Below are 10,661 nucleotides of genomic sequence, written 5' to 3' on the forward strand. Positions count from 1 at the left end.
GGGGGGGAGATCTCTTCAAATAATTTAAAAATTAAAGGACCCGAATGAGATCTCTTGATAACTCCTTCCTTCTCCTCTCCGCCCTTTGCCCTCATGGCTCACACACCCCCAACTCGGGCCCCAGGACTTCTGCGCACAGGGTCTGCCCAAGTGACCTCTCCCCAGAGCGCAGGTTTCTGGGGAGTGAAACTGACCTTAGGGCTACACAACAAATGGCCCCTAAGGATGCTTCTCAGTGATAATCCTGACTGCAGGGGGGTTTTTTGCACACCTCCCCATGCCCAGGCCACCCCACCCGTGCCCCCTGACCAGAAGGAAGCAATACCCAGATCCCTAGGTTTATGTTTCTGGTTTTGAACCTGGTGTCAGTGGAATCACACACCGGGTACTCTGTGTGTCGACTTTCAGTCTTAGGTCTGTGATAGTCACCCATATTGATGTGTGTAGTGTGACTGGTTCTTTTCATGGGAGACTGATTTTCTTTGAAACGTATGAGAGTTGATCCTTGTACTGCGCTCCCTCCGCCTCCTTTACTCAAATCTGTGTGTGAACACGTCCTTCCCGAGTGGTAGGTGAGGGTGTTTGTCGCATGCATCCATGTTGCTATAGAGAAAATAAATGTGACTACGCCCCCCCCTCCAGAGACTTGTACCTCCCCCAACTCCCCACCCACCCTGTCTTCAAAGGCTCTGGTGAGGATCATTTTTAAATGAGGGCTTTGCCACAGCTCCAGGAATGTAAGCCATGGCAATAGGTTCCTGGAAGGCCTTTGGAAATGCCTTCCCTGAAGGCGGTTTAACAGTTGGAGAGGAACCACGTTGGTCGGAGGGTCTGGAGGCAATGTTGTACTTAGATCTTAGATCATCAGAATACTAGGATCTGTTCTTAAACGTGGTCGTCAGCTGGGAGAGATGCTGCAGCTTGATGTTGGAAAGTGAACAGGAGGAAACAGAGTGCAAAAGAAAGGAACGGGAGGGGGGGCGGTGACTCTCCCGGGGCAGCCTGCCCAGAAAGGTGAATGGTAAGTCAGGGGAAGGAAGGAAGGACAAGGCTTGCCAGTTCTCAGCACCTAGGTGATGGGAGTGACCAGATATGAGAGCTGGATGGTAATGGGGAGAAACTTGATTTTTTTTTTAATTAAAAACAATCATGAGTACTGTCTATGTACCTGTGTGCAAGCGAGGACCGAAAAAACGTACGTAACAAACCTATAAGTACAAGTTTGACCGGTAGGTGGCAGGCTAGGCCAAGCTATTCTCTAATGCAAACCAACCAGGTGATTGATGTCCTCCCTGAGCCCAAACCTGCACAGCGACTCAGGGGTGTGGCCCCCTGGGCCCTGAAGCAAATCTGTCAGTACTCCAACATCCACAGGAGCAAAGGCCCTACAGGGATCACGGGCCTTTTTCCCAGCTTTTTACATTTCCTCTCTTAACCCCAACTACATTTAAATAGATGCTGGCAATCGGGAAAGATACCCTGTTCGAAAAACAGAATAGTTTGAGATGTGGTGATTTGAGACTTCCAAACAAAACAAAAAAGCTAAGAAAAGTAAATTGTGGAAGACTATCTTTCAACGAGAGATCCCAAACCCACTGCGTTATTCCCTTCCCCGCATCATCAGGAAACATTCACTGAGGTCCTTCTGTGTCCTGGGAGCTGTGCTCAGTGCCGGAGTATAGAAAGCATAAAGGTCCCCCTAGAAGTCTCTGCCTTCTAGCTATGAATTCCTCACTCATCTGTCATTTCCTTCAGTGTCCGGACCAAGGAAACTCGTGATTGCATCTCTTGCACCGAGGACTGTGATCGACAAATATGTATTAATTCTGTCATCTCGCATGCGTGAGATCAGCTGGCAAGGAGGGGATACTGCCTCGAATCCAAGATTACAGGATTCACTGCAAAAGTGTGCAGTTCAGACACCGAAGCATTTTATATTTTCTTGTTCTGTTTTCTCAGGCTCCTTGTGCCTGAGAACCAGGAGCCCACGGTGTTGGTACCCCTTCCCGAGCATGTCCTCATTCCTGGCCCCATGATAGGACAAGGTGCATTCCCCTTCCCCATGAGGCCATTGTTAGAACTCTCCCCATTTTACAGACTAAAAAACTGAGGCTTGAAGAAGTTCAATTTTCCCACAGTGAGGAACCCATTGAGTTTGTCTTTTGAATAAGACCATGGCAGAGGGAGCGCCTAGCATACAGGGTCAGTGGTGGCCGATGAATTCATCCCCTCGCCTGTCACCTGAGTTTTAGATGAACATCCCTTCCTTGTTTGGCAGGTGCAGCCAGCTGTACGGAACAGAATGCACCGTGCAAGGGCATGCCTGGGAAGAATAATTCTTGCCTCAGAGCCAATGTGTGGACTCCTGGAGAAAGCCCCTCCTGCGATGCTCACGGTTGCCATGGCGGTGAGAATCAGAGCATCTACTCCCGAATTTGATTGCTCACGGGTACAACCTTAAGGATTCCCAGGGATGCTTAAGAAAAATACTATTCAACCAAAGTCTGAAAAATGTAAATATTCAGATCCAACGTGTGTCACCTAAGGTCTCAGCTCAGTGCTAAAATATTTGTAAAGAAGATGCTTTGAAATCTGGACATTCTCTCATATTTTTCCTCATGTAAATCTCATGTAACTGGGCTCTGCTCTTTCTTACTCTCAATCTTTGTTTTCTCTTCCTTCACCTCTTCAGACCAAATGTCCTTAGCAAACCCCTGGATGTCGCCGACAGCAACAGTGACACAGAGCTCACCATCTGCTTTCTGAGAATTCATGATGCCCGATGCCAGGGGCATGAAACAGAAGCCCGGGAACCAGCAGCTTCACACAGCAGCTTGTTCCACGCTCGTGCTGCCACAGGGTCTGCAAGCCTGGAGGACAGCATGGGCACACTGCCTTAGACAGCCTCGCCTGTGTGCTCCAACTGCTCCTTGAATCAGCTTAATAAAACTAGCTCTCTGGGGGGCCACTGAGACCTCTGAAGCAGCCAGTGTACATTTCATTAGCAGTCACTGTGACAAGGAAAATGTAGACTCAAGGGATAGGCTATCTTTTCATGTGGTGAATCTAGAGAAGTTGCAAAGCATTTTTTTAAATGTATTTATTTGACAGAGAGAGAGATCACAAGTAGGCAGAGAGGCAGGCTGAGGTGTGGGGGGAAGGCAGGTTCCCCACTGAGCAGAGAGCCCGATATGGGGCTTGATCCCAGGACCCTGAGATCATGACCTAAGCCGAAGGCAGTCGCTTCACCCACTGAGCCACCCAGGCGCCCCTGCAAAGTATTATAGCTAAGAGCAGGGACTCCAGAGGCGGAATGTCTGGGATGCCTTCTTGAGTCTGCCCCTTGAAACTGTGTGGCCTTGTGCTAATCACCCAACCTCTCTGTGTGCCTCAGCTTTCTCAACTGCAAAATGCAAATGACAGTGACCGTGATGAAAGCACCCTCCTCTGATGGTTCTCAAAAGGACTAAAGAAGAAGCTGATATTTGTAAGGAGCTCAGAACAGTGGAAGCCACCACGCACTCATGAATTTTCAACCAACATCAAACCTTATTAAAGGAACACCATACAAACCTCTCAACTTCTGCTCTGAGCTCAGGAACCGTGGCTCCCTGGAGAGCAACTGTTAATGGAAATACACATTTCAGAGCACAGGCTGAATATTGAATATTGAGCCCAACGCACTTCACTAATAGAGAGAAGGTGTTCTTTCGCTCACCTTTCTTTCCCTCACAAGGACAGGAGCTGTCTATGGTCCTCCTGCCACCCTGTTACTTCTCAGATCTCAGCCACTCATCACCCGCCAAGGTCACTAGCCTCTTGGGCCCCATTTCTAATGATCTTCGTGTTCTGGCTGCTCTAAATTCCTCCCAATACATACCTTGGCTCCTATGACAACTTCAATTTCGTTCAAGTCAATAAACATTTACTAAGCACCCACTAGCCCTACTAAGCACCGTCGTTGTTCGTCGACACATGTGAGCTGCTCACTGAGTGATCACAGGTTGAAACTCCGGGTGGACTCCCAAAGTGCTGTGAGCAAAAAGGCATGCGGCAGAACATCAGGTGGCCTCCCAGAGAAAGGGAACTTTGAGCCAAGACTTAAGTGGTGAGATTTCAGTAATGAGAGACTGCTGGGGAAGGTCATCCAGAAGACCTGAAAACAAGTTGACTGCTGAGCTGGAGGCAGGCGACCTCAGGCTCCCCACTCCAACCCTGTCCTTGGAATGTGTGCTCTTCTCACCTTTCCTGCTCCTGGGGATGCTCTGAGGACAGAACCTTGAGATGGTGACAGGCTGCTGAGAACACCTGCACGTAGAAACATTTAACAGGTGGTCCGTAGAAACATTTAACAGGTGGTCCGGTTGCTGCTGCTTGAGGCAAGCATTGTATGTAAATTCCCTTTGTTTATTACAACTGCCGCCTGCCAGTCCGGAGTGATCTTACTGCGGCCTTTCCTTGATCCCTCCCTGCCCTCTACCAGTACAGAGCCAGCTTCAGAGTTGACTGGGAGAGCTCCCCAGGGCCTTATGGACCAACAGAGATATAGGCTCCAAGTTTTGGAAGTGCAAGATGTTTACTCATTCATTCATTTGTTCAACAAACATTTATCCAGTGTCTACCATGTCCCAGGTATGGGGCTCGAATCCCTGCTCAGCCACCTACTAAATAATGAGCTGAGATCCACGTAACCTGACCATGCCCCAGGCTCCTCAGGTATAAGACGGGAGTACACAGCAACATATGTCTCGCAGATTGGTAGACTGGAGTGAGCTTAGAACAACACCCGCTACACAGTAAGTGCTGGGTAAAGGCTCCCTCACATTGTCATTGCTGTTACGTGTTGAACACAGAGTTGTCTTAAATACACTACCTGCCATCAAGAAACTCACAAATATTACTAGAGGAACAGACATACACTCTGTACTCTCCGGGGAGATACATCTAGTGATTTTTGTTTGTTCTTTTCATTTTGTTGAAAATTTTTATGAAATTTTATGACCCTTACCTCCCAAATTCTTGCAAACGAAAGCATCCTTATGGATTCCTGGCTTTCTCAGAAATTACATTAATGACATCTATGGAGCCTTTCGGAGGCAGCCAGGTGGCCTGCCTGCTGATCCCCCAGCATCCACAGATACCAATCATCCGCTCGACTTGCTCATTCATTCTCCAAGAGCCGTAGGTTTCAGGTCCACGTCCAACCACGGCTGCCGCCGCATTTAGCATTTTTTTTTTTAAACGACAGAGGACAGAGTGTGAGAGAGGCAGATGTGAAGAGCAATTATAACACAGAATGGCAGAAATGGAAGCGAGGCCATTTTCGCAGAAGTTGCCATGGGAGTTAGCGGTTCGTGGTAAGCCCTGCATGGGGAGACGGCGGCTGACAGGAATGCGTTCTAGGAGGAGATGCTGGGTGCTGCCCTGGGCGCTCTTCTCTGGTCTTCCTGTCGCCTCCCTCGGATCCCACACATCGCCACAGCACTGCAATTATCATTCGCTTTAAAATTTGCATGCGCCGTCCAGACCCATCTATGAAGCTCCATAGGAATATTAGGGTCACCTCAAATACTTCATGTCCCAAATGAACTCATGGTTTGCCCCTGAGCCCGGGGCTCCTGCGCCACTGTTCTCAGTTGCCCAAGCTGGAAACCTGAGCGTCCTCCTAGCCCCAACAGCCTCTGCCTTCCCCAGCAGCCACTCAGCACCAGCCCTGCCGTCCTGCCTCCCCACCACCCCTGAATTCTCTCCCCTTCACCCATGCCCACCCCAAACACCCAATTTCACCCCGTCCATCTTCGGTACAGGATCTTGGGCAATCGAACATTTTATCACATTTTCCTGCCCATTTTTTTCCCATGACTCCAATGATCTCATTTGTTTATTTACTTGTTTGTCCCATTGTATAAATTTGTCCATCTCTTTGGGGACCAGATAAAGAAACATCAGAGAGCACTTGGACAACCCTTAAGTTCCTTGATCTTCATTGTTGGTCTGTGTCAGTGAAATCCATAGAAACTGGAGTTTGGGCCTCCTGGGTGGCTCTGCTGGTTAAGCAACTGCCTTCAGCTCAGGTCATGATCCCGGATTCCCGTGATCGAGTCCCACGTCGGGCTCCCAACTCCATGGGGAGTCTGCTTCTCCATCTGACCTTCTCCGCTTTCATGCTCTCTCTCTCTCTCTCTCTCATAAATAAATAAAATCTTTAAAAAACAAAACAAAACCAAAAAAATGGAATTGGAACTCAGTCACGCGCCTACGATAAAAATGCCTCGTCCCTGGCAGGGTGAACGCAGAGTTCTGACAGAATCCGAGGACATAAGACCGGTGGAACGTTTTTTTCTGTGCGGGCTCACTGAAGAGCTGGGTGTGAATTTTCAGCTCTGGGGTAGGGAGCAGGGTGCGGTGACAGTCACCTCAGCCATTGGTGCTGCAAGCCTTCAGGGAGTAAAACAGCGGCACTTGCTGGAACCCAGGGCCCGTCTCTGCTGCTTGGGCCAGCTGCAGTTGCACCAGGGGAAGTCCCCCTGAGGATCAGGGCAAGAGCCCCTCCCCTAGAAGGCCATCACGAACAGCTCACCCCTCTCGAGTTCACTGATCAGAGAGGGCTGCAAAGCTGCAGAGCTCAGGGAAATCACTAGGTAGCATTCTTTGTATTTTTATTTTGTAGGCTTTTGTTTATTTTTTCAGGTTTTTCTTACTTTTCATCTCCTTTTAAATAATTTTTATTAGACAACAAATTCACCTAGAACAGGGAGCCTGAACTTCATCGTGGCTGTTCAGCATAGAACTTTTAGGATTTTCTAATGCTTGTTTCTTCCCCAGATCTATATACTGCACAGGATGTCCAAGGTGTGGCTATAGAGGAATTACTTGGTGTTCCACTGTTTCTTGTGTATGTTTACATCTAAAATAGTCTACCATGTGTCACAAGGCACTGATACAGACTATAAATTCTGCAAGTCATGAGACTTGGGAACAGGGGACAGGGGAATCATTTCCTAAGATCATATCATATGTCATATTGATAGATGGGAGTTCAGAGGACAGTGATCAGCCGACTGAGAGAACTTAGAAATCATATTAAATAAGAAATGACGAAAAAGGAAGAAAAAATTGTGAACGCAGAAAAGGGAAGATCTTGAGTTGGGTTGAGTGTGTACAGAGGGAAGTGGGACAAAAGCGACTCCTTATACTTCACAGGCATTTGAGTAGATGAGTTGAAGTGGGGATAGGTTCCTTGGGGACTGCGTCCTTAGGATGCAGAATAACCATCCAAGGTGCATGTGCTGGGAGGGAGTTTCAGCTCAATAGAAGGAAGAGCTTTCAAGGTGAAAGCTACCAGTGGAGTGGGTGTCCTTAATATTTGATGTATTCTAGTAGATGAGTCCATCCGCTGGGGATATCTAGCTAGATAGGCACCTAGTCACATGCTCCTTACAGTCTTCTTTTAAAAGTAATTGACTAGCTCATTGATTAATCACAAAGATTGCCCAAAGAAGTGTAACTTTGATTTAAAATGAAATAAAGCTCAGGGATTTATTATAGTGGAGAGAAGCTGGGTCAGATGCCAGTTGAGGAACGGGGCTGGGCAAGACGGAGGAGTTGTGCTGGAGGCCACGGTTGGGAAAAGATCACACGAGAGAGCAAAATTCGGTTGTCAAAAGTGGGGCAATGTGTGAAGGTAAGTTTATTCACTTGTCCACTCACTCTACAAGCATTTATTTGCTGGGAGGTTTATATAATGGAAGTCCAGATACTTGCTTAAAATAAATGCACTAGAACTGCATGCATTAATAAGGAGGCAGCTCAAAAGCTAAATGGTGAACGAAAAAAGCAAGTCATAGAAGAATAGAGAATATAGGATTCCAATAATACCAAGTAGAATAATACATAAAATTTAAAAATGTGTAGAAACACGTAAAATTGTGGTAGACCCTTGCACCTTTTGAGCAAAAGAAGGGAATTACTGACTTAAAATTCACGCGATGTGCACCTCTCGTAGGGAGGAAAGGGGTGTGATCAGAGAAAAGACACAAGGGCTTCTAAGATACCGGAGAAGGTTTGGCTCTTAATTTGGTGGTGGATACACAGGAAGTGGTCTCCTTACTCATACGGTCTAAGCACTCTTTTGAATGTAAGATATAGTTACAATGATGAAAAGCAAAGCAAAGAGAAAGCAAAGGTGAGCATTTAGACTGAAGGGACACACAAGGTCTTAAGCAGTATAGATACAGATCGGTCCACATATGGACATAGTGGAGCCCGATGACAGAACATCACACGCACAGAGAGAATCTTCAAAACACGGAAAAGCACTTATCAGCAAGGAGAGATGCCAGCAGCTACGTGAGTGACATCTTCAAACTAGGCAGCCCGGGGACTCCCCAGCTGTCCGGCATCTACTCCGTAGCCCTCAGTCTGTGGTCTTTGCTGCCCTACCCCGCAGCAGAATCCATTCTCTTAAAAGTCAGCCGTGACGCAGACTGACTGAGGGATGTGTTTACAGCCAGTCACCTCTCCAGGAATGTTCTCTCAACAGGGAGATGTTTTCAGCTGGGAAAAAACGTTCCTGTTGTCGGGCAGTCTGTTTCGCTGGAAACAAAATTCCACATCCAACCCCTGGCCTGGAGACCTCCCTGAACTCAAGGGGCAGTGGTGCCACCTCTGACTGGGGCTTGGCCTGGGTCTGTTTTCTGACGATGCTGTGCCTTGGCACTGAGGACTCTCCCAGTCCCAGCCAGCCTGTGTCTGGGCAGGAGGAGGTTTCTCCCTGGGTACAAAGGCTCATGGAACCTCAGAGTTGAGAAGTCCCTTCTGAAGCATCTGGACGCAACCTTCTTGTGAGGTCGGGCCCACAAGCCTGGCAAGCCCTGCGTTCAAATCCTGCCTATGACTCAATGGGGAGCATGGAGAGGGGCAGGTTCTTAAAGCCTTGGTTTCCTTCGGAGTCCAACAGAGACAGCATTTTGCCCTTCCTCATGGGCTTGATAGGGGGATTGACTGTCATGATTCATGCTCTCAAAAGATACTCAGTAATCCTCAGCTTGACCTGCTCAGAGTAGCCCCCTGGGAGCACGTTGCCGTCCTGGGCTCTGGGCCTCTGCCCTACTGTGTCCCTTCAGCCTGCCAATCCAGACTCCCCTGACCCAGTCGTCCTTCCAGAAAGCCTTCCTGCCCGCCAGTATGGGATCCCACTACACTGGTGCTCACCCATCAGACCCAGGCCAGCCCTGGGGCAGGACGTCCCCCAGAGCTAGTGTCCTGGACATGGACAGTCCTCCGTGTGGAGACTGGCAAGCTGGAGCCCGCTGTGCTGCCACCTGTTTTTAGAACAAATATTGGGGTGCCTTGTGATGGGGCTCTTTCTCCCCAAAGCAGGGAAATGAGCTGCCCCCCAGTTCCATCACGCCTGTCCCACTTTTCCCCCACTGTGGAACCATTGGTACATCGCGCCTTAGGCCTCCCTGACTGCCAGGGCCCCAGAGCCTTTTCGTGGCTGGAGTTGAAAATGTTTGATGGAGGTCAATTTGGTTTTTGATGGACCTGCTGGTGGGATGAAGCCTGGGCACTCCCTGCAAGCCAACACGAAGCCTGAGCCCCTGACCAGTAAGGCAGCGCACAGCCCACGGCCGCCCTCCCCTAGTGCTCAGAGCTCCCCTTTCTCACGGAGTCCCACTCGCTGGTGTTTCTCTCTCTTCCTGCAGGGAGAGCCCCAAATGCCCTCTCTCTGAGGACCTATCTTGTGTGCCTGGTTAGCTCCATCTTCTGGCGGGCAAGACCGGAGTTACTGACGACGACCTCTATTAGAGCGTCAGATCAAGGGGACTCCCCCTTACCCGACTCTGTGGGAGAGGAGGGGTGTCAGCAGGAAGCCCGGCCCCCTCTCTCACACAAGCTTAACTTGAGGGATACCAAGGTTGGGGTTGGCAGGGTCAGGGGGTCACAGCCAGAAGATCCTGAGGGTGTGGATGAGCTCTGTCCAGTGCCAAAGGCCCTGGTTGAGGCTCTGTCCATCCTGCAGCTTCCATGAGCAGCCGATGTGCATTGCAAGGGCCTCCCTTGCTCACACAGATCATGTGGCTCTTGCTGTTGCCACTAAAACTCCATCTGCATGAACACTTGTCTGTCACCCGCTGACCGGCACTGTCCTTGGAGGTTCGTCCCTGAGAGGATGGGGTTCAGCCAGGAAGGACAGGGAGCAAGCCGAGAGGAGTGGCCTGGCCTGTGCCCCTCTGCTGGCCTGGAGCAGGCTCTGGTTGCTCCAGGGAGAGTCTGGGTGATTGAGCCCGGGGGGCTGGAGTGGCGGGAGCGTGTCACCGGACAGGGCATGGGTGAGGTGGGTTCCAGGACACGGGCCAGGGGAGCATCTGGGAGAGGACCTATGAGGGCGCTGTGGGCAGCCTCCCCAATGCTCTATGGTCACTCCCAGGGCCCCGACGTCATCACTGCTGGCTTGTCCTCCTCATGATTTCAGGTCTCATCTATAGAATCCTGGATCCCTCCTTTCCAAAGCAATGCTTCTCCCTAATGAAGACAGCATACAGGAGCCAGCAGCCAGTCCCCTAAAAATGTGGGTAAAGCGTGTCCCCGTGTTGGTGTTTACAGGAATCATTCCTAAAGAAACAGACATTTATGGCACAGACGTGCTTATCGCTTAG

Source organism: Mustela lutreola, chromosome 13 (assembly GCF_030435805.1).
Source record: "Mustela lutreola isolate mMusLut2 chromosome 13, mMusLut2.pri, whole genome shotgun sequence".
NCBI lineage: Eukaryota > Metazoa > Chordata > Mammalia > Carnivora > Mustelidae > Mustela > Mustela lutreola.